Genomic DNA, 20772 nt, shown 5'->3' on the forward strand with positions numbered 1-20772 from the left:
CCCAAAAAAATTTAAAATCCAAAACTTTGATGGGAGCAGCACCCTTTCTTCTTTCTGTGACCAGTTTCAGGACTAACACAGTGCTGCCTGTACAGACTGTAGTGTTCACATGCCTACATTTTGTCCACACCCTGCACACAGACTTGTATACAGAGAGAGGAGTCTCCTGAGTCATATGACTGGAGCACACTTGCACATCTACCAGTACACATCACCTTGTTTCTGTGTATACAGTGCACTTCCCCTTCTGATCCCCCTCCTCCTCCTCCAAATTAAATTCCTCCACTAGGAGCTGTACTTCTGCTCAGTCTCCAGAGGTGACATGCAGTATCTACCTGGAAGCTGATAAAGGCAAATCCCCCTGAAACCCACACTGCAGTCTCTGGGGGGAGCACCATTCCACTGGTGTGAGGTCACTAATCCTCCCCCTGGCAGCTTAGAGACCTCCTTCTTAATGTTGTGTAGAGGAAGCGTGGATAAACATTAACCCCACAGGGAATCTGCAATCCCCTTTCACATTCAAACAGATTAATTGATGGAGTTTGATGGCGGGGAGGGAAAGCTGGGCTGTTTACAATTATTTAACACCCTCGTAAACAAATCAAAGCAAATGCCCTGATTAGCACCAAGTGCCCCAGGGAGGGGCATTACACAACAAACATCTCCAGGGGGCAAACAGATAAGTCAGCAGGTGAATCAGCCAGGGACAGGTAATATGACAAGAAGCTAAACCTTAAACAAAAAATGGTAAAAATAAGAACAGCGGCCTGTGTTCACTGTGTCTCCACTGGCAGTCTGAAATTACCAGACCAGCGGGACGTTCATTGTCTGTCCACATCCTAAAATACAGGGGAGAATTCTGCAACAAACAGGAGGCACGTATGGGGAGAGAAGAAAGTGGAGAGATCAGGAAGTTGAAACAAGACTTTACTCTGTGGGGCAGGCAGAAAACAAAAAAAAAAACTTCCCCCCTTCAAACCACAAACTGAGCACCTCAAGAGGATGCCTTCCGGTCACTATGGAGATGAGGGACAACAGTAACTGTGCTGTCTGTCACCCTGTCACTCATGAGGTCACACTCCTAAACCTAAAGATCATCCCAATACAGATCCATAGCCTTGGTCCTTGGGCGATGCACTACAAGCATCAGAAAATAGCTTCTATATGTTAGACATAGGATGGGACTGACCTTACTTTTAGCCATTTATTGCTTACATTACTTTATACAACCTGCAGCCAGACAAAGCCAACTAAGTGAACATGTGATGGGGAATTTACACCACTTAATCTACATTTTCTTGGCTGAATTTATCATTGTAGAACATAGGGAAGAAAAACAGCTGCCCTACTCCTGGATTAAATTTGCATTCTTGCTTTAGTGGGATTAACTCATAAGCATCTCCTCACTTACTGCAGAGAATAGTTATCAAAGTAACTTTATGTCTGCCCCAGCCCCCGAGCAGAAGGGAAAGAAGACCATCTGCTCTTGGGGTATAGGGGGACAGGAGAAAGCAGAAGTGTAAGACACCTACAGGGCGGAAAGGAGCTGATGTCACGTAAAAGCAGAATGTATTCCGACAACCCACTCCCCTATGGCCTCTATGATTGCCCATAATCCTGTTGCTACAAGAAACAGAGTTAAAAGAAGAAAAGTTTTATGTTCATAAAAGGGAAATTAGAAAAGAATGCAGAAGGACAGGTCTGTGAGGCCTACAAGGCAGCTCTGTGAATGCTGCGGACATCTCTAATCATCTCTATGACTATTCAAGGGAGCCGAGGAGAACTCGTACAATACAAGGGATCCCAAGGATCCTACAATGTGGCCACCAGATCAGAAAAACAGAGAAAACAGATTAAATATCACTCATGTACTGACTCTTCCTTAAAAAAAAAAATACTTGTCTCATGTTTCCTGCCTAACGTTGCATAACGTTGCTAGGCTTATATGTGGCAATCGTCTCTCCCCAGTCAGGTGGGTGTTCACATGGCCATTGCTGAATGCAGGGATCGTGTAAAGAGGCACATGGAGTGGCCACTAAACTATAGGGAATCTCTGTGCCCTTGTTTGGTACGTCAGCTAGGACACTGCTAAATAACATCTCTATAATTTAGCATGTAATGGAGAATGCCACAATGAAAAAAAAAGCAGGCACACAGAGGCATAGTATGGGTCCAGAGTATGGATCTGACTGTATGCATGAGGCCTTAGAATAGGAGGAAGAAAAGCCCTATTGGAGTTTTACTCACATACTGGAGTTTCCCCTCATAGGAACCATGTACACGTCACTTTTCTAATGCTCATGACAATAAGATCAGGACAGTTTTTATGCAGAGAGACACTTAATGGATCTGCTGCATTATTTCCACTATCAGTTAAGCTGACCATACACAATACTTAATACTCACTGCTAGCAAGATCATTTGTTCGTGTTAACCAGTAATATGCCAACCCAACAACCTTATAAGAATTGTCTCTGTACTGTTGTTTCCTGCTTAAATCTTGTATCATGTATGGTCAAAGGGAAGTATTAATAGAAATAAATCTCAGCACAAACAGCAGACTACCAAATACACACACATATACACCGGTGCTGCAAGAGACAAAGGGTATGCATGAATCTATGTGAAGGTGGGAGGGGCACAGTGCCAGTAAAGAGAAGAAATATTTAGAGGACACCAAGATCACAGGAGGGTTGGGAGGGGCGAGGGGGTAGCTGGGACTGTGCCATCATCAGATAAGGAAGTGCAGGTCTGGACCATGCAGCTGGCAGGCAGGATGAACAGCAGCCCCACTCTAACAAGCAGTCATCTCAATAGCAACTTGCTGATATCTGAATCTAGATTAATGACAGATCAGCCAGATAAAGTGGGGACGGTGGAGACATTCCAGTGCTGGCATATGACTGAGCTTCACATGTAAAATGCCATATTTCTAATGAGCATATACACATCTCTTAAAGTGACAACACTAAAAGATTCAAGTAAGATATTCTAGACAGTGCAGCTGTCCAGGCATACTGAGAGATGTAGTTCTGTATGTGAGCCACACATGGGAGAACACCGATATGGCCAAAACCTATTCAGCACACAATAATGTGTATTCACAAGTCATACCACTCACTGTATAAAGTACTGGTGTCATTGCTTTTTACTAGAGACTTCCAATGACATCACCTCAATACTCCTTAAAGAGACAGTGCACCACCAATGGTAATATTTCCATATCCTCTGGCCGTGCACCTTTATATGGTCAGATATTTCATCACTGACTTTGATCATGCAATACGCAGTCCGGGGATATATCGCAAAACCGATTACATCATTGGCCATATTAAAAAACACAAAACCTACCAGCTACCATCAATAATAGGCATATTACTCTATACGCCCTGTATGATAATGCCATATTCGCATTGTTCAGTCAATGTTCAGCAATATTCAATAACCATGTATTGAATGTTTTCTAACCACTTCTAGCTGCAAAGAGGAAGGAGAACATTCCCATAATAAAAATGGAAATAAAAATGAATACATTTAAAAATCCAGAGGTGGTTACATAAGAAGACCCTACCCGGTATATAAATCACAGTCATGACTGAATGACAGCTCAGATCAATTACTTTAGCTTTTTTTAATGCAAGATACTAAGACAGTGCCACCTAATGCCGATTCATGTGCAGTTGGGACTGTAGCTATTGGCTATGGCTTCAAAAACATCCACTTCATAGCTTATAGAGATCTGATTCAGCATATTCCAATAAAACATTGTACTATTCATCTACATACATGTCAGATACATAAAGAGGTATATAATGGCAAGCAGCAGTAATACAAATTCATCTGATCGAGGTTCAGCTACCAAACACGTTTCGAAAATTTGTCAGGAAAACAGCAGGCCTTATAGGCCATCTATGGGAAGCTATACACATTTCTTACCTCCTTTTCCTCTTAAAGAACTACCACCCATAAATTCTACTGTACCCCCCATTCACAAGGCAATAACTATGATATACTGTTCCCACTAAGTAGCTATTTAAAGGTTGGAGAGTTTTAACACACTGTTTTCCAATGGGAAGACTAAGAAGAAATCTTATAGAATAACATTTCAAGATGACGTCTACACAAGATAGAGCAGCTAGATAAAACTGGAATTATTTAATAATATCCTATGTATAATATTCTTTTATTAAAACTACTATGTATGAAAAACCCATCATACTGGTATAATTTGATATGGCCTTCTGAAAAGGAAGTAGATTTACCCTTACAAAATGAGCAGACCCGGATAAGGCTAGGTTTACTTGCGTGCTGGAATTGTAGTCTTGCAAGGTTTACGGAAGTGATGCCCATAATCCTGCTACAAAAGTGTAACTGATATAAAAGCATTTTTGTTAAGTCGAATATATGACTGATGTAAGCCCAAGTACAGGGATTTAATTGCTGGTAAAAGTGTATAGAGCAAGTAATGGCACCCTTTTTATGCATAACAATACCCCGAGTCATATATAAATAAATAAATAAATATATATATATATATATATATATATATATATATATATATATATATATATATATCTCTTGATGAATGTCGCTCAGGTTCTGTTGCTGTGGAAACCAACGCTCCGCTTTTCTAACTGGATATTCTGAGATGAAGAAGGCGGGATTGAAGGGAAGGGGAGGCAAAAAAGAAATATCATTCTGAGATTGGTTGAGGGTTTAGTCACCAGGATGCAAGGTACACCCAGCACCAACACCATCAAAATCAACCCCTAAAGTAACCCTCAGGCTCTACAGTAACATACAAGCAAAACATAAATCTACACCTCTGCCTGCTTAAATGACTCTACATAACCATAAATGCATACTGGCAAAAAAAACCAAAAACAAAAAAACAATGTAATTCTTCTTTATGGAAAAAAATTTATATATGTGTATATATATATATATATATATATATATATATATATATATATATATATATGATTATGTTCACAGTGATTATTATATTCATGATTCACAACAGGGGACTGGTACTGAGAAACCAGTCTGGTACCTGTTTCTTCTTAGACATGGAAGACGAAGGGAGAAGAGCTTATTTATAATGAAAAAAAAAAAAAAAGGTGCGTTGAAGACAGCCTATGTTAAAAAAAATACAGCTGGGGACATAACAGGCCAGAGAACAAAAGATAAACAAATATTCCATGCATCGCTGTGCTCTCATGTATTAGATATAGGATATGATGGGGAAAAATTACAGCTCCCTTGGGGAGCCTAAAAAATACTCCCTTCTCAGAGCCTTGTGGCTGCTGCCAGGACAGTGTTCTAGCACCTGGTACTTATATATATTTTTTATTATTTTTTAGAATAGGTCAACATTAGACACTGCAGTGATGTGCTCATCATTCGCCAGTCTGAACCAAAGGAGGAAAAGGCAGAGGATGGTGGAGTAAGAGGGTTTGGGGTATTACACAGACCAACAAAAAATTCCATTAAACCATGCCACTGCATACTATACATGCAAAAATGTAAATAATTAAAGTATACATTAATATTAACAAAAACAACAATAACCCAATATGTATTTATTTCGGTTAAATACCTTCCCTTCACATAAATTAAACTCAGATGGATTTCTAAAACCAGGGAGCACACATACATCTCCTGATTCCCTGCAGTCACACTGAAAAGCACCTTAGCTCAATTCTCTTTGAACAAAAGGCCAGCAGCAGAGGGGCACGAAGAGGTTACCCTAGGGTTTCTCAGCGAGCCAAAGTGTCAACACACAGAAGCACTTTAAGCCATTGCTGGCTACTGGAATCAGAGAGGATGACAAAAAAAAGAAAAAAAATGATAGTCTGGACCCCCAGCTCCTGGATGCTTTAATCTGCTTACAGAAGCATTGTCATATTGTGCGCTTAGGCCACACAATTTGGAACAGATTTATTGTAGACGAGAAACAAAAAATGAAGAAAAAAAAAACAGCTGCTAAATAAAAAAAAAATAATAAAAAACTTACATGCGTGACAAATTAAAGTGGACATACCAGGTTTCAAAAATCGCAAAACAATTTACAGACTCAATATGGTAAAGAGGAGGGGGGCTTCACTTTCGGTTCTCTCAGCATGACACTATCAGAGTCGGGATTTGCAAATGAATTGAACATTCATTACACAATGTTTTCTTCTCTCTCTCGCTCCTCTTCTTTCCGAAATAAAATGAGGAACTAAAGGAAAGTGTGTGTGTGTGTGGGGGGGGGAGGTAGACAAGTGGCCTCTGAAAGGCTAAATAGAAAAAAATACCCTAAAACCTGTCAAAAATAGTAATAACAAAAACCAAAATACTTAACCATAAGCCATGGAAAGTGAACATCCAGACACACCTACCATACGATCCCACTATACCCTCGAATTTAAACACGAATATGATCTTCGAACAGACTGTCATGCAAATAAAAGGGATTGCAAATACAAAAACACAAAAAAAAAACAAATGCCCACATAAATTATAATATATATATATAGATAGATAGATATATTTTTTTTTATTTTTTTGAAAAAAAAGGACATGAGTCAAAAACCTAAGCAATGGCAGGTTTTCATGTTCAGATACTTAATATTTATTGGTGTTTAAAATCTAAAAGCCCTTGCTTTGTGTTTGACTTAATACTGGGCCAGACAGAGCTTCTAATGAGGCAGCATTACAATCAGCCTGTAATACTGAATTTTTAATGCAGCTTTGGATTCTGTTACATAATAATTTGAAAACAGAAGAGGAAGATGGGTGAAGAGAGCCAATGTCGGCCCACTGACATTTAAAAATATTCAAATTATCACCGCGTTCAATATTAGGGACGTCCACATCTTAGGCAACCGTACATCTCAGTGGGAAATAAGGGGCATTAATAAAATATCGCAAGGCCCCAAAATTCCACAAGACAGTAGAGAAAGGTTCCTCGAAAAAAAAAACAACAAAGCAAAACGGAATATAAATGGTGGTCAGACTGCAACAACACTGATACCAGGCCTTAACTGCGTCCACAGATAAATGACGGCAAACCCACTAGCCCATTATATCAAATCACAGCCATGCCATGATTGGGGCATTAAATACCCAAGTGGTTGAGCAACAGGGGATTGGTAGCGGGAACTTATCAAGCACATGCATCTGACACTGTGAAAGACCCCACAACTGAAAATTCATAACCACGACAATGATTTAGCGATTACAAACATGATAACACATTGTGTAACTGCAAAACCACAGTATCATAGCCAACTTCCCTCCAATATACAGAAAGACAAAGCTGATGTTAATACAAGAATATGACAAAAAAAAAAAAGCAAAAATAAGAGAAATTCTTTCTACAATTAATTTCATATTCATTATGGCACATACCTGAAAAGCTATGAAACCAGAGGAAAAAATTATAAAGAAAAAGGGTTGGGCTCATGTTGAATTATCAGGCAGAAAAAGAGCTTAAAATACTTTCCATTTCTTGTACTAACAAATTACGATTTAAATGTCTTTTTTTTTCCTTCCAAGTTGTAGCAACAGGAATAACTGGTCTGGTGCGATGGGCAGTATATTCAAAACTGCTTTGTAATATGATCTGCAGACCTAACCTTATTTGCCTGAATTCAATAGGGTTTTTGCTGGTTTTGTTTTTAGCTAAGCTTTAGAGCAAATACTTCACAGGCAGGTCGCAATCTGTAACACAAGAGACAGGGACACAGTGAAAAATGGAGAAAGAGAAAAGAAAAAAAAACTGGAGGGAGGAAGGGGCCAGAAAGATTAAAAACCAAAACTAAACCAGAGCAGTTGGTATTCTTTTCTCTTTTTGTTAATGTCGCCTCTTAGCATACGAGCTGACCCCGTTTTGTTGGGCAGCTTCTCTCTCATTGCAGGATTCCCTGCACCTTTCTTCACGGTTTCGAACTTGATGTGACCCTAGGAAGCAATCACCGAGCCTTGGCAACCTTTCCATAGAACGAAGGGGCAAAGAAAAATAAAATACAAAAAAAAATAAAAAATGACATTACAATTAAAAGAAGATATTGAATCCTTGCAGGCAGGCTGACAGGCCTAGCTACGGATACAGACTAACCACATTAAATGGAGCTCAGAGCTATCTTTACAGCTTAAATACAATATAAACATATGAAAGCATATCCAAAAAAATCTAAGCATGAAAAAATAAATTCAACTAAATTCAAAATAAATCGACACAATCCAAAACTAAAAATGCTAATGTATTTAAAAAAATTAGATATTCAGAACATCTGGATGTGACAATCAAAGGCACATAGAAAAGTATCGGAACGTACACAGTCAAGCAACGTACAATGTTGTACTGACAGATTGAAACAAGATGGTCCTGATGGTGGGAGGGATTGGGTCTCACTGACCCATCTGAGGGACCTACGATGTTCAGCTACAGTACCTTTCACCTCAAAGACAAAAAAAAAAAAAAAATATCCAGCTGGTCAATGTCCACATCCCACATCCTTTAGACAGGAGCATAGTAACAAACCATTTCTGAGGATGTATTGATGGAAGGGATAGGTCAACCTTTGACACCAGCAGCATGTAAAGGTGACCTCAACACTAAGGGATGCCAAAAAGAAATTACTAATGACACTTTATATAGTCCAAAAGTCCCAATTACCCCGTCTTATGCATTGACAACATAAAAAAAAAATATATACACATAAATATACATATCTATTTGTGCATATGCGGGTATATACGTTATATAGATTACAATTGAAAGACTGTACGAAGAATAAATATGCACATACTTTCTGGGTGGGAGCGCACACTATCATATAATATCCCCCATATTCCAACCACACAGCAATCCATGTTCACAGTCTGACGTCCGTAAAGAGACATGAGCACCATATGAATCCCAACGCCTAAAGAAGGAAGATGACTGCCCAGTCCACACAGCTGAAAAGTACAGGAAATGAAGGAAAAGGATTTCCTACAAACACTTATTGATTATGGAAATCATCTCTACATTGTGTTTTTCCCAACAGCCAGCAATACATTTTACAATGCACCGAGAACAAGGAAATAAAAAGTTATATCCTGAGAAAATAAAATGGGAGAAGAATTCAATATAACACAACTAGATAGGTCCCCTAGAATGACAAAAGGAATGACAACCTACACTATATGCATCACACATAGGCTCCTAGAGTGATCCTGGGGTGGCTGTATGTAACATAGCACATGAAGCCTCTTATCCATCTAACAGTACACAAGGTGACATCCAGTCACTACTGTCAGTGTACAATCCTCAGACATAAAGACATACAAGTCATTTAGATATATTGCTACATTGTGTCGCATCCTAAGAGGGGACACAAGTGGCAAGAGGATAATGTGGCGTTACCTATCAGATACAATACTGACTATAGACTGAGCACACACTACACCACACTCCACATTGTGTTCCCCAACGCACAATTCCAAGAGAAAGGAGGAGAAAGGAGAAAAAAGGGCCAAAAAAAGTTATTCAGAAATACTGCTCCATTGTGTCAATTCCACAATATGATTCAGGGACAGCAGCGACAAAATGTACTGTATAAGGTACTAGTGTGTAAGTGATGTGCCCCTCATCACTATAGCAGATCCTTAAGAATAAAAGTGTACGTATGACATTCACATACTATACCAGATTAGACAGTCATAAGATATGTATAGAAGTGATGTGCATACACTATAGCAATTCAGAGAGAATTGACACAGTACTAGTGCCTGTGTGATGTGCCCATTATATACATCATCTATAGGAGAATACAGGTTAAAATCTAGCATCTTGTCTGTAGGTATGTATATTGTAGATAGTATGTCTGTAGACATGTGTAGAAGAGGGGAGAGTGCATGTATCCATGTGTATATGTATGAGTAGAGAGCAGGGCTGGCAGGCACAATGACAGAGGAGCCAGTGCTGTAGTGTGGAGTGCACAGTGTACACTGTGACAGACATCCAGCCTGCTGCTACTGCTGAGTGCACATGTACATGGACACAGAGAAGTGTACACAGGACAGGGCATTGTGCACGGGGTGCCCCGGACACTGGAGCTCAGGTCAGTGCTGGAGGTGCCCGGGGGTCCCCTGGCAGAAGGAGGGGGGCAGGGGCACAAGTTGTCACTTACTGGAGCTGGAGCAGCGGGCTCTGGTCCTGGCTGCGCACCGGCGGCGCTGCACGGTTCGGCTCGGCTCTTCTTCTTCTTTGGATTAGTCCGATCCGGCTCTTCCCGGGGTCCCATGAAGCCGCTCGGGCTGAGCCCCGGAGCGGTGCAGGGTGCAGGGCTGTGGGCTGGAGCCGGGGGGGAGAAGCTCCGGACACCAGGAGCCGCGCTCACATCTGATGGTCGCCGAGCGAAAAAAAAACTCTTTGGATCTTTATTCTGCTAATTAGTTTCCTGCAAAAAATGGCTGATTAATTCAGTGCGCATGTGCTTCATTACACAGGCACGACGGGAAGGGCTAATTACCAGCGCCTGGATCAATGAGATTCAGAGGGGAGAGGAGAGGAGAGGGGGGAGAGAGAGGGACAGGGGAGGAGAGGAGAGGGGCTGGGGCTGGGGGGAGTGAGGGACAACAGGGGGCTCAGGGGTGAAGGACAAGAGGGGGCAAGGGGAGACACAGGGGGCAAGTCATGACACTGGGGGGAAGAAGACTTCAGGAATGACTTTGGGGGGGGGGGGGAGTAAAGACTTGGGACAGTGATGACAGGGGATAGCGGACTGGGGGCACAGGTGGGTGATGGGCACAGGTAACAGGATAGTGAGCAGGGAGGGGGGCAGAGGATGAGGCTACGGTAATGGGGCAGGGGAACAGAGAAAGAGTCACACTAAGGGGGGCTGGGGAGTTGTAGGATGTTGGGACAGAGGAGCTGGATATGGGCCAGGGGGCACAGGTGACTGAGGGGCACAAGATCATGTGCAGGGGGAGAAGTCGTGTGCAAGAATGAGTTAGCAAAGGGGCAAAATCCTGACTCTAGGAGGGGCAGGAAGTCAGTCCAGTGCCAGGACAGTGGAGAGGGGTGTAGGGGGCACAGGTGACAGGAGGGGGCACATCACACAGCAGTACTGAGGAGTGAAGGAATGGGGAGGGACTGGGGGGGTAAACGGTGTTCGGATAGTGACAGACTGCAGGATACTGGGCAAGGATGGAGGGCACTGCTACTGATGGGGGAGAGGGGAAGTATTGGGAAGAGACCAGGAGAGGTGCTGGGACAGTGACAGTGGCAGCAGAAGACAGGTGACAGGACAGTGACACGGGGGAGACAGCAGTGACAAGAAAAGTTTGTCCCAGACTGAGGCTCAGCTCTTCAGCATTATATGTATGATGGCGGAGGAGGGAGAAGTAGCACCCTACATGTCAGGGCCGGGGCTCGGGGTCTCCTCATAGGTGTAGTAGTAGACAGTGTATGGAGCCGGTGCTGCTACATGTATGAGGAGGAGGAGAAGTGCTGCCGCTCCCGCCGCTGACAGGGGGACACTCAAGTGCACCGAAAAGTTGGGATCAAGTTGTGGCATCAGTGCAGAGATCACGGGGGAGCAGAGGGCATCTGTGAGGGGGTGGTGGGGAGGGACGGGGAGGGGGGGTGTAGTCAGAAAACTGACCCTGAGGTATTTAGTGTGGTCGGGCTGCCCCCCCCTCCTCCCAGGACAGCAGCCAGCCACCTGCAGTCCGCGCAGCACTCGGGGATGGATGGCAGGCAGTGTGCTCGGGCTGTACACAGCAATGTTTACACTCTCCACCATGCTACATGTTACAAATAGAGAGGAAGGGGAGGCCCCTGCTACTGTCACCCACATGGAGGGCAGGAGTCTCCGGGCAGGTAAGAGAGACATACCCCCCACACCTACCTGGCCCCTGCTCACACCTTACTACACCTAAACATATATATGTGTATACATTTATTACTATTACTCAGTATGCTCAGAATGAAACTTCCCTCACTGCTCTTATACCATCATCTGCCCATGTGAGACATCTAACTACAATCTTTATATGTGTGTGTATACATCTAGCGATATAGGGATAGATTTACTGTCAGCCAAACACATATATACATATATATACACTATACTATAAATATATAATCCACTACACAATATTCTGGTGCTTGATGATGATTGTACAGACATGAAAGTGGCATTAGCTATTTCAATTAATCAATAGGTAGTGTGTGTATATATATATATATATATATATATATATATATACATATAATGCTTGACTATAATCTCCTCTATTATTCCCATTTCTGGATGTCCTTCTGTCAATGTCCATAAGTAATTTGTTTGCACATGTAGAACAGGAGGACAGGAGATTGTTCAGTATTTACTATTATTGTTGTGAAGTGTTTCATGTCTTACAATAGTTAGCAGCTTGGATAATAATCATCTTTACATTAATTATATTTACTTAACCTGTATTTTATAGTTATATATATATATATATATATATATATATATATATATATATATATATGAAATGTAGTGCTATAGATGTGTGTGTTTCTGTGTGTATATATACGTGTAGTTATTAGAGAGACATTTAACGCACCTCTCACATAATACATATATGTTTGAATGTGGGTGTGTATTCTATCTATCTATCTATCTATCTATCTATCTATCTATCTAACTTATATTCTGATATTTATGTTTCAAATTGTCTGTAATATATATGTGTGTGTGTATATATATATATATATATATATATATATATATATATATAAACTATATATATAATTTTGTAATGCTTCTTTCTTTACATACCTCTATCTATCTATCTATCTATCTATCTATCTATCTATCTATCTATCTATCTATCTATCCTATCTATCCATCCATGTATCTGTCAGTCTGTCTCTTTCTCTCAGTGACCTGGACAATAGAGTCTTCAGGTATTTTCGTTGCCTTCAGCTCCGGGCCGGTGAAATCCGTTTATATTCGTTAGATGAAGGCTTTACACATCGAAGTCTGGGGGTATTCGTTGCGTTTGGCTTGTATACAGGGGGGCAGCTGTGTGTTCGTTGTGATCCATCTGTGGGGTCAGGTGGATGTGTGTACCCGGGGCTGGCACAGGATCAGGGGAAAGTTCCACTACATAGAGAATAAAAGTGGGGACATCCCGACCTCCTGTCACCCTCCTGGCGCTGAGGAGGCTCTAATTACACAGCAGTAGAGGCTGCAATAACCTATTTCTATTCTGATATATAGAAATATACCTTCACTGGAGACACTATTATACCTGGCTGTGTATACATTTATATATCTACATATGGATAGATATACGCACAGATGATGTGAAGTACTGTGTTGTATATTAGTTATCGGCATACTGATCCCCCCCTCCCCTGTATTATTTGCACACATATATGTGAGGGTCATGGTAATGTCTACAACTTCTTTCTTGTATGGGGCATCAGCCCGAGTGACAGCAGCAATCCCATTCACCTGCATGGACAATGAAATAACCGGGTAAAGGTATAAGTGCCTGGATTAAAGCAGGGTAGGGGGCAGCAGGAATGAGCAGGACGGGGACACATGAAGGCAGAGCAGGGCAGGCAGGGGAGAGGTCAGCACAGGGCAGGAGACAGCTCTGTCTCTCAGGGGGAAGCCCCATTACACAACAGCTGCTCTCACTACAAGAGGGAAGTAACAGCACCCCCAAATATACTGAGCAGTACCAGGCACCTAGCCACTGACCCCCCAAATCTTGTTCTGTACAGACCACCTGCCCTGCATCACTTTTTAAACTGCTTATAACAGTAGAAGAATACACTTTACTGATGTGTCATATATGATGTAGCCAATCCATGTGTATATGGGGCTTATTTACAGCAGAGAAATATTGGAAGTCATACACTAGTGTTACAATGTTCACAGATACAGTATATATATATATATATATATATATATATACTTCATTAATTTAGCTCACAGGTGAGCAATTGGGCTATTGTACATTAAGAAAAGAATTGTTCTAACACACATAGCTGTAAAAATTTGTCTTTATAGGAAAACGTTAGTGCAAACATATATGGTATGTTAACAATAAATATTATATAAATGAAGATAAAATGTATACATAGAAGATAGGTTCAATGAGTAATATATCTATCTGTCAATCTGTTTGTATTTATCCGTCTATCTATCTATCTATCTATCTATCTATCTATCTATCTATCTATCTATCCCACTTCAGGCAACATTAACCATTTTTTGTGTATACATATATCTTTTCTATGAGGTCAGTTCTATACACCCTATGAAAACGGAGAAAATATATATGTTTGAAATATATTATGCAGATTAATAAGCTAACATATATAATCTATCTATATATATATATATATATATATATATATATATATATATATATGTGAATATATATATATATATATATATATATATATATATATATATATATATATATTATGTGTGTGTGTTATTTTTGAAAAATAATAGATAAGAATATTTATCTGGTGAGTTCCATAGTATGGTAGTTTTCAGCCCTGTTATGTGATATAAAGCTGCGCCATTGCGGACAGACAGTCCAGGTGGTGCCTCTAGTATCATTATATCCTGTGTATATAGCATAATAAGATGGCCCTGCTGCACACACTGCTTGACCTCTGCTCTTTAATACAGGCCCAGTCCTATCATGACACATTCAGAGATTGATACAGCAGTGTTGGACTTCTCTACTTACTAAATACCCTGGCAGTATAAAATATTATTATTACTAGTATTAGCAGTGGGACATTTTGTAATGTGCAGCTGATTTTGCCCTTCAGTTGACTTCTTTGCCCTTATTATAGCAGATAATAGAAGTGCACAGATATATTTGAATTTTCTTAAAAAAAACTACCACCTAGTTTTTGTTTTGAAAAAATATTTCCTGTGCGTAGAAGTTAAACAAAGCAAAATATCAATATTAATAAAAAAAATATATTTATATAGCATGAGAGATATGACTTTATATTATCACTATTAGTAAATCGATTGCTACTGCACCAAGGTCTCTCTCCTCAGAAAATTGGCCAAAATCTAGGAATAATTAGGTGGGCCAGGCAAATACTGCTATGCTATTTCCATACCTAAGACTTAACAAGAGTATTTAGTCTGTGGTGCACTATATAGCTTGTACAGTAGCTTCACCATCAGAGGTGTTTGTGGTGGGCTGCTATAGATAGATCAGTTAAAACCAGTCCATTGTGTACAGCACTGAGTATATAAGGTACAGTCCACCCCTTCTATCTGTAGTAAAGGTATGATCTGCTTCACTGAATGAATGGTCACCGTGGTCATTGTTGTTGCATTGCATTGGTGGTTTCATTGACGATGGATCATACCCTATGTCTGCTAATCTTTTATAGCCTTACCCTATACTTCTTGTATGTGTGAATCTGCTGTGGAGAGTTCAATACACCATCTTCCTTTGGCCTTATGTCCAGATGTATGTCACCCAGTACTGTCTATGGTGCCAGCTGTGCTCTCACTTGAAATGAATACTTGGGAGATGCAAGCTATATCTTCTACTGACTTGTGTTCTCACTTGTGAGATCAGTGTATGTATGGCATTACTATATGATTTTATAAATGCAAAATGTATTACATGCAAACATACAAATTAGGAACATCTATCTATCTTTCTTTCTTTCTTTCTTTCTTTCTTTCTTTCTTTCTTTCTTTCTTTCTTTCTTTCTTTCTTTCTTTCTTTCATGGGACCTATATGTGGTGCCACAGTCTCAAATATTCTGGATTACTAGACTGACATAGCAAAACAGATAAATATACTTCTATGGCTAGTGAAGCGCCAGGAAGACAGCCGGACAGAAAAAAAAGCTAACATACTAATCTAATCTGAACTGTCTGTTCTGACTTTTGAAATATTTTAATATATATATATATATATATATATATATATATATATATATATATCTTTTATTTGAAAATATGAACATATTTTAATATTGAATTCTTGGATATGATAATTAATGACAATCTATACTCATCTCTTCATTGTATGTCTTATTGTTGCCGCTATGGCTATGGAAAATAAGATAAGCCAGATATGAACAGCCGGAGGCATCACCAAGGGTATATAGCAAATGCCCCCTAAAATGATCACATTTAAAATGATCACACTGCGTGATTATTGTGGTTGTGGTAGGTGTTTCCAGTGTATTAATGTGTGTCTATCTATCTATTGCTCATATATATCACTTCTGGCTATTAATAAAAAAAAGGAGCAGCATAAATGCTATAGTAAGTATAAATATACCTTTAGATCTATTTATATTGGTGTATACTAAATTTCGTCATATATGTTGGCAGTAAGCTATACAGAGGGTTCAACAGTTTGCACACTCATAAATATGTTACGGAAGTAAGGCCTTTAAAAAAAAAAACCTGCAGCTGTGTCGAAAAAAAAAATGCACTAACCAAACCAGGCCATAAACCTCTTCATTATAAGCACACACCTGTAGGTTATTAAAAATAGCCTGAGCATGTATAGAGAACATCATTACAATACATGTGTACATATATATATATATATATATATATATATATATATATCTAGTAATAAAAATGCTGTAACATTTAATTGCAAAAAAAACCTACAATAAAAAATTTGCAGCAGTAAATGTATCACTGCACACACTCACACACATACACAAAGGCATATACACACTCAAACAAGAATTTTAATGGCACAATTACACTGGTTATTCCTAAAAGCCTCTCACGCCACAGAGTGAAATAAATAGACGGTGATTTAAATTGCCCCGTATTCCAACATGTTCCTTTTTTTGCTGGTGAGATTTCCAGAGCAGCTTTATGCATTATTCAGATTATAGAAAATAAATAGTGTTGGATGTTGGGTTGTGCTTATTGGAATGTAGGAGTTATGTCTGTGATAGCGCTGGTCAAATGACTTTTTTTTTCTTGGTCGTGTTTTCAGAAAATTAGCTTTGCTGTTCTATTGGGTCAGAACACTTGAACACTGGTAAAGGTATTGTGATTAAATGTGCCTGTTGTCACTCACTGTGCTGGCAGCCATTTTCTGGTAGGAGAAAACATATGTGAGTCTGATGCTGCCTCTGAATTCATGGGGGATTTTGTGAAAGCAGGGAAGCACAGCATACCTTATGTCTTAGTGATACCTTCCATTTCTATATAAGATGTTTGTTTTTTAAAGGGGCATAAAACCTATAGCCTATCTGGTCTACGTTTGCAATACAGGGAGTTTCAATGCATTTTTCCCTTCTCTTAGTCATTTCAAGACAAATGTTGACAAAATATTACAGGCCAGACAAGAAAAATGTCACCTATCTCGAGTTCTGAGAACCCAACCATATATATATATATATATATATATACACACATGTGTGAATGCCATTAGTAGGATCAGCAGAAAATAAGGGGGTGGTATACATCTGTCCTGCATGTGATTTTTTTTTATGTACGTATCTAGAATTTTCAGCTAATTTTAACATAGACCTGTTCAAATGAAAATGCGTTAGAATGTTTGCCACATAGGAGATGACTGTATATGAAATGCAGCAGCTATCGCAATATACCACCACCAACCCTCCCCCCACCAAAAAAAGGACAACACATGCAAGTTTTCAGCAATACCATAGTAGGTTTTGTTAAAATATGGCTGAAAAAAAAATTCATTTTGTGAATGAGAATTCCCAATTCCCCAGGGTTTTACATGTAACATCTGGATGCTGTGTTATTTCTGATACAAAGTAACATCAGCCAAATGCCGCATGAACTCCCCATGTGAATTCATCTCTGTTTAGTTCTGCATTTAAAGAAGTACAAAATAAAAATATTAATCATAAATATTTATACAGCTTTATCCTAAGGGATCTTATGATCACGAATCCCATACGTCCTGACAGCAGTACTGTAACCTGGCTCAAGTCACCATTTATAGATACTGGCAGGTGTGGATCTGAGGTGTACGTAGTAGTTACTATATCTAATGTCAAGATTAACAGCGCCAAAGGAAATAATTTTCTGGAGAGCAACCAAGAGTCAGGATTTTCAGGTTTGGCATGATATCCTTAGCATGTACAACTTTTTTTTTTAAATTTCCACCATACCCGGGGAGTGCCCATTCATAAGGCTGAAAGACCTGAAGGCTGTAGAAAATAAAAAATATACCGTAAAATGTGTGTAAAATAGATGCGAAGAATGAAAATATAAAATAAAAAAAATATAAAAAATCAAAACAAGCCCAAAGGAAAAGCAGGCCTCCTGCGAAATAGCATTATCCATCAGCCTGGCCAGTGTAATCTGCATTATGACATATACACATCACACAGCCACATTACTACCTTGTCAAATTGCACACTCTAGTACTCACCAGCGCCCACCACGTAGTAAACAGCGTTTTCGGCTCGCCACCTCTGTTGATTGCGTGCGGTTAACCCTTTGCTTGATGCTGGACAACGACGTAATATTTAGTTGGGCAGCTGGAAAAAAGAATGTAGAAGTGTCTAGGTATATATTAAGAAAAATGTTTAGGTATTAGTGAAATGATTATTATCAAGAAAAAGCATATTCTTTGTAAATAGTATTATGTGATTGTGTAGAAATAATAGAAATAATAGATCAGATCAATCAGGTATTGGCAGTAATACCTATAAAGATGATGATAATAATTATGCAGCAAGTAATAAATACTAAAAATAATGATACAGGCAGTTAAATGACTGCTAATAATAATAACAACACTGCCAGGTATACTAATAATAATAACTATAATACTGACTGATGGAATACTACTAATAAGGGTGATGAAAATAATACTGCCAATAATACATACTAATTATAATACTATTATTACACACAGTAATACTACTACTACTAATAATTAGAATAATAATAAATAATAGCAGAAATACTAATAATATACTAAGAATGCTGTCAGTAATGCTACTACTGATAATACTTGCAGAAATACTAATAATATACTAAGAATGCTGTCAGTAATGCTACTACTGATAATACTTGCAGAAATACTAATAATATAATGAGAATGATGATGATTATGATGATAATATTGCTAATAGTAAACTTCTATTAATACTGCTATTAATACTAATAACATGACAACACCCAATTATAATGCTGCTGATAATTCTGGTAGTAATACATTGACTACTAATACTACCAGCAGTAATACCATACTACTATACTAAGAATAATATTGTAGTAATAACATTATTGATACCGGAAATAGTGATACTTATAGTAATAATATTACCAGTGATGATATTAACACATGATAATACTGACAGAAATAGTATTTAATATTATTCAGTAGTAATGATCATGATAATAATAATTAGTAATAAAGGTTATGATAATTATATAATTGAGCTTACTGTGAAATGTAAAAAAAAAAAAAAAATAGAAATAAAGATGGGATCATGTGTGTGCTGAAATCTAATAGATGGAAATGCTGTCTGAGTACTGCAGAGAATAGATGTGCTTCTGGAGTCTTTGTCTATGTAAGGGTCTTTCTCCTCTAAATGATGCTATGTGAAAGCCTCTGTATCCTCGGCCCACATGCTCAGACACCAGGAATTCCTCCTCGTTTGTTTACCTGCCAAGCAGCACATGACAGCCTGGAGTTCAGGGTGATATGATGCTCATCTTCCATGCCCCCTCCAGGCTCTCACTTTCACAAACTCACAATACCTGTCACCCTCAAGCACCTTGGCTTCCCTGTTCTGTGTGTGTCTGATGGTAAAGTGATGCATGTGCTGGCAGTGGTGACAGAACACACCTAATTTCTCCTTCATCACCAAAAACCAGGCTACACAGGAAAGCCAAATGTACAGATGCTCGCAGGGGTTTTGTGGTTATGCTTTAATCTATACACTGCTTGTGTGTCATGGTGCCCAAAGCGCTGTGTACGGTGCAGTTGGCACAGGAATCAAAATGCATGTTTGCTCTTTGTAGCAATTTATTTTCAGTATATAGTACTGCTATATTCCATTTATATTTATACATTACTTACACAAGTCACATTGGTGCTCACTAGGGCCAGATTCATAGGCAACCAATAAAGCTATCAGTAAGCAATGTAAAAGAAACACTCATAAACACAGGAGAACATACAATGTGTATATGTTGGACCCACATATAGGACCTGAGTGCTGTATACACCCATGGGGACAGCTTTTGATATGAAAATATTGTGCAATATCTAGCTGCGATAAAATAAGTACTACTGTAAATTGTATGAAGTATCTATTGATCCAATATAAATAATTCAGCTAATTTTACTGTAGTTATTTTTTTCTATCTCTCTGTTCATGTTGGTCATGTGATCTCACGGTGTCCCCTTGAGAATGACTTATCTTTCGGTTCTCTCGAGACGCCACTATCATTGACACCAGGCTTCCTTTATCATGCTAGTGCATGGGCTATAGCACACAGACTCCTATTACTAGGTAGTGCTGATGACTAGACAGGCTCTTCTCACACAGTTATAATGACTGTATATGTATTACTAGGGAGGCTTATAGAGAGAAGGATAACCATACTGTTCTGCAGCATTGTCAGATATTCCTGTCTCTAGTTGCTTATGTGATGCTGTGCTGAGGCGTTATCGGATTGATGGCAGAATCTCAATCTGATCAGAAGCAAACAGGATACCCAACTGCAGGCGAATTAGTGTGATATACAGCAAATAAGTGCAGACCTTGGGTGA

The 20772-nt window shown here is 39.2% G+C and overlaps 1 protein-coding gene across 3 annotated transcripts in view; it reads right to left on the reverse strand.

The window, feature by feature from the left end:
• The window catches only part of ZFHX3 (zinc finger homeobox 3), an 84406-nt gene extending 65864 nt beyond the window's left edge, over positions 1 to 18542 (reverse strand). Inside the window, exon 1 of one of the 3 annotated variants that reach the window (XM_075281999.1) lies at positions 18415 to 18542. The gene's annotated coding sequence lies outside the window, so the exon portion shown is untranslated. Of the gene's footprint in view, positions 1 to 10163; positions 10547 to 18414 lie in introns of those variants that run through there. The other 2 variants (XM_075281997.1, XM_075281998.1) reach the window with 2 other exon arrangements.
• Positions 18543 to 20772: the final 2230 nt, after the last annotated feature.

This window comes from Leptodactylus fuscus, chromosome 7 (genome assembly GCF_031893055.1).
Source record: "Leptodactylus fuscus isolate aLepFus1 chromosome 7, aLepFus1.hap2, whole genome shotgun sequence".
NCBI classification, from domain to species: Eukaryota; Metazoa; Chordata; class Amphibia; order Anura; family Leptodactylidae; genus Leptodactylus; species Leptodactylus fuscus.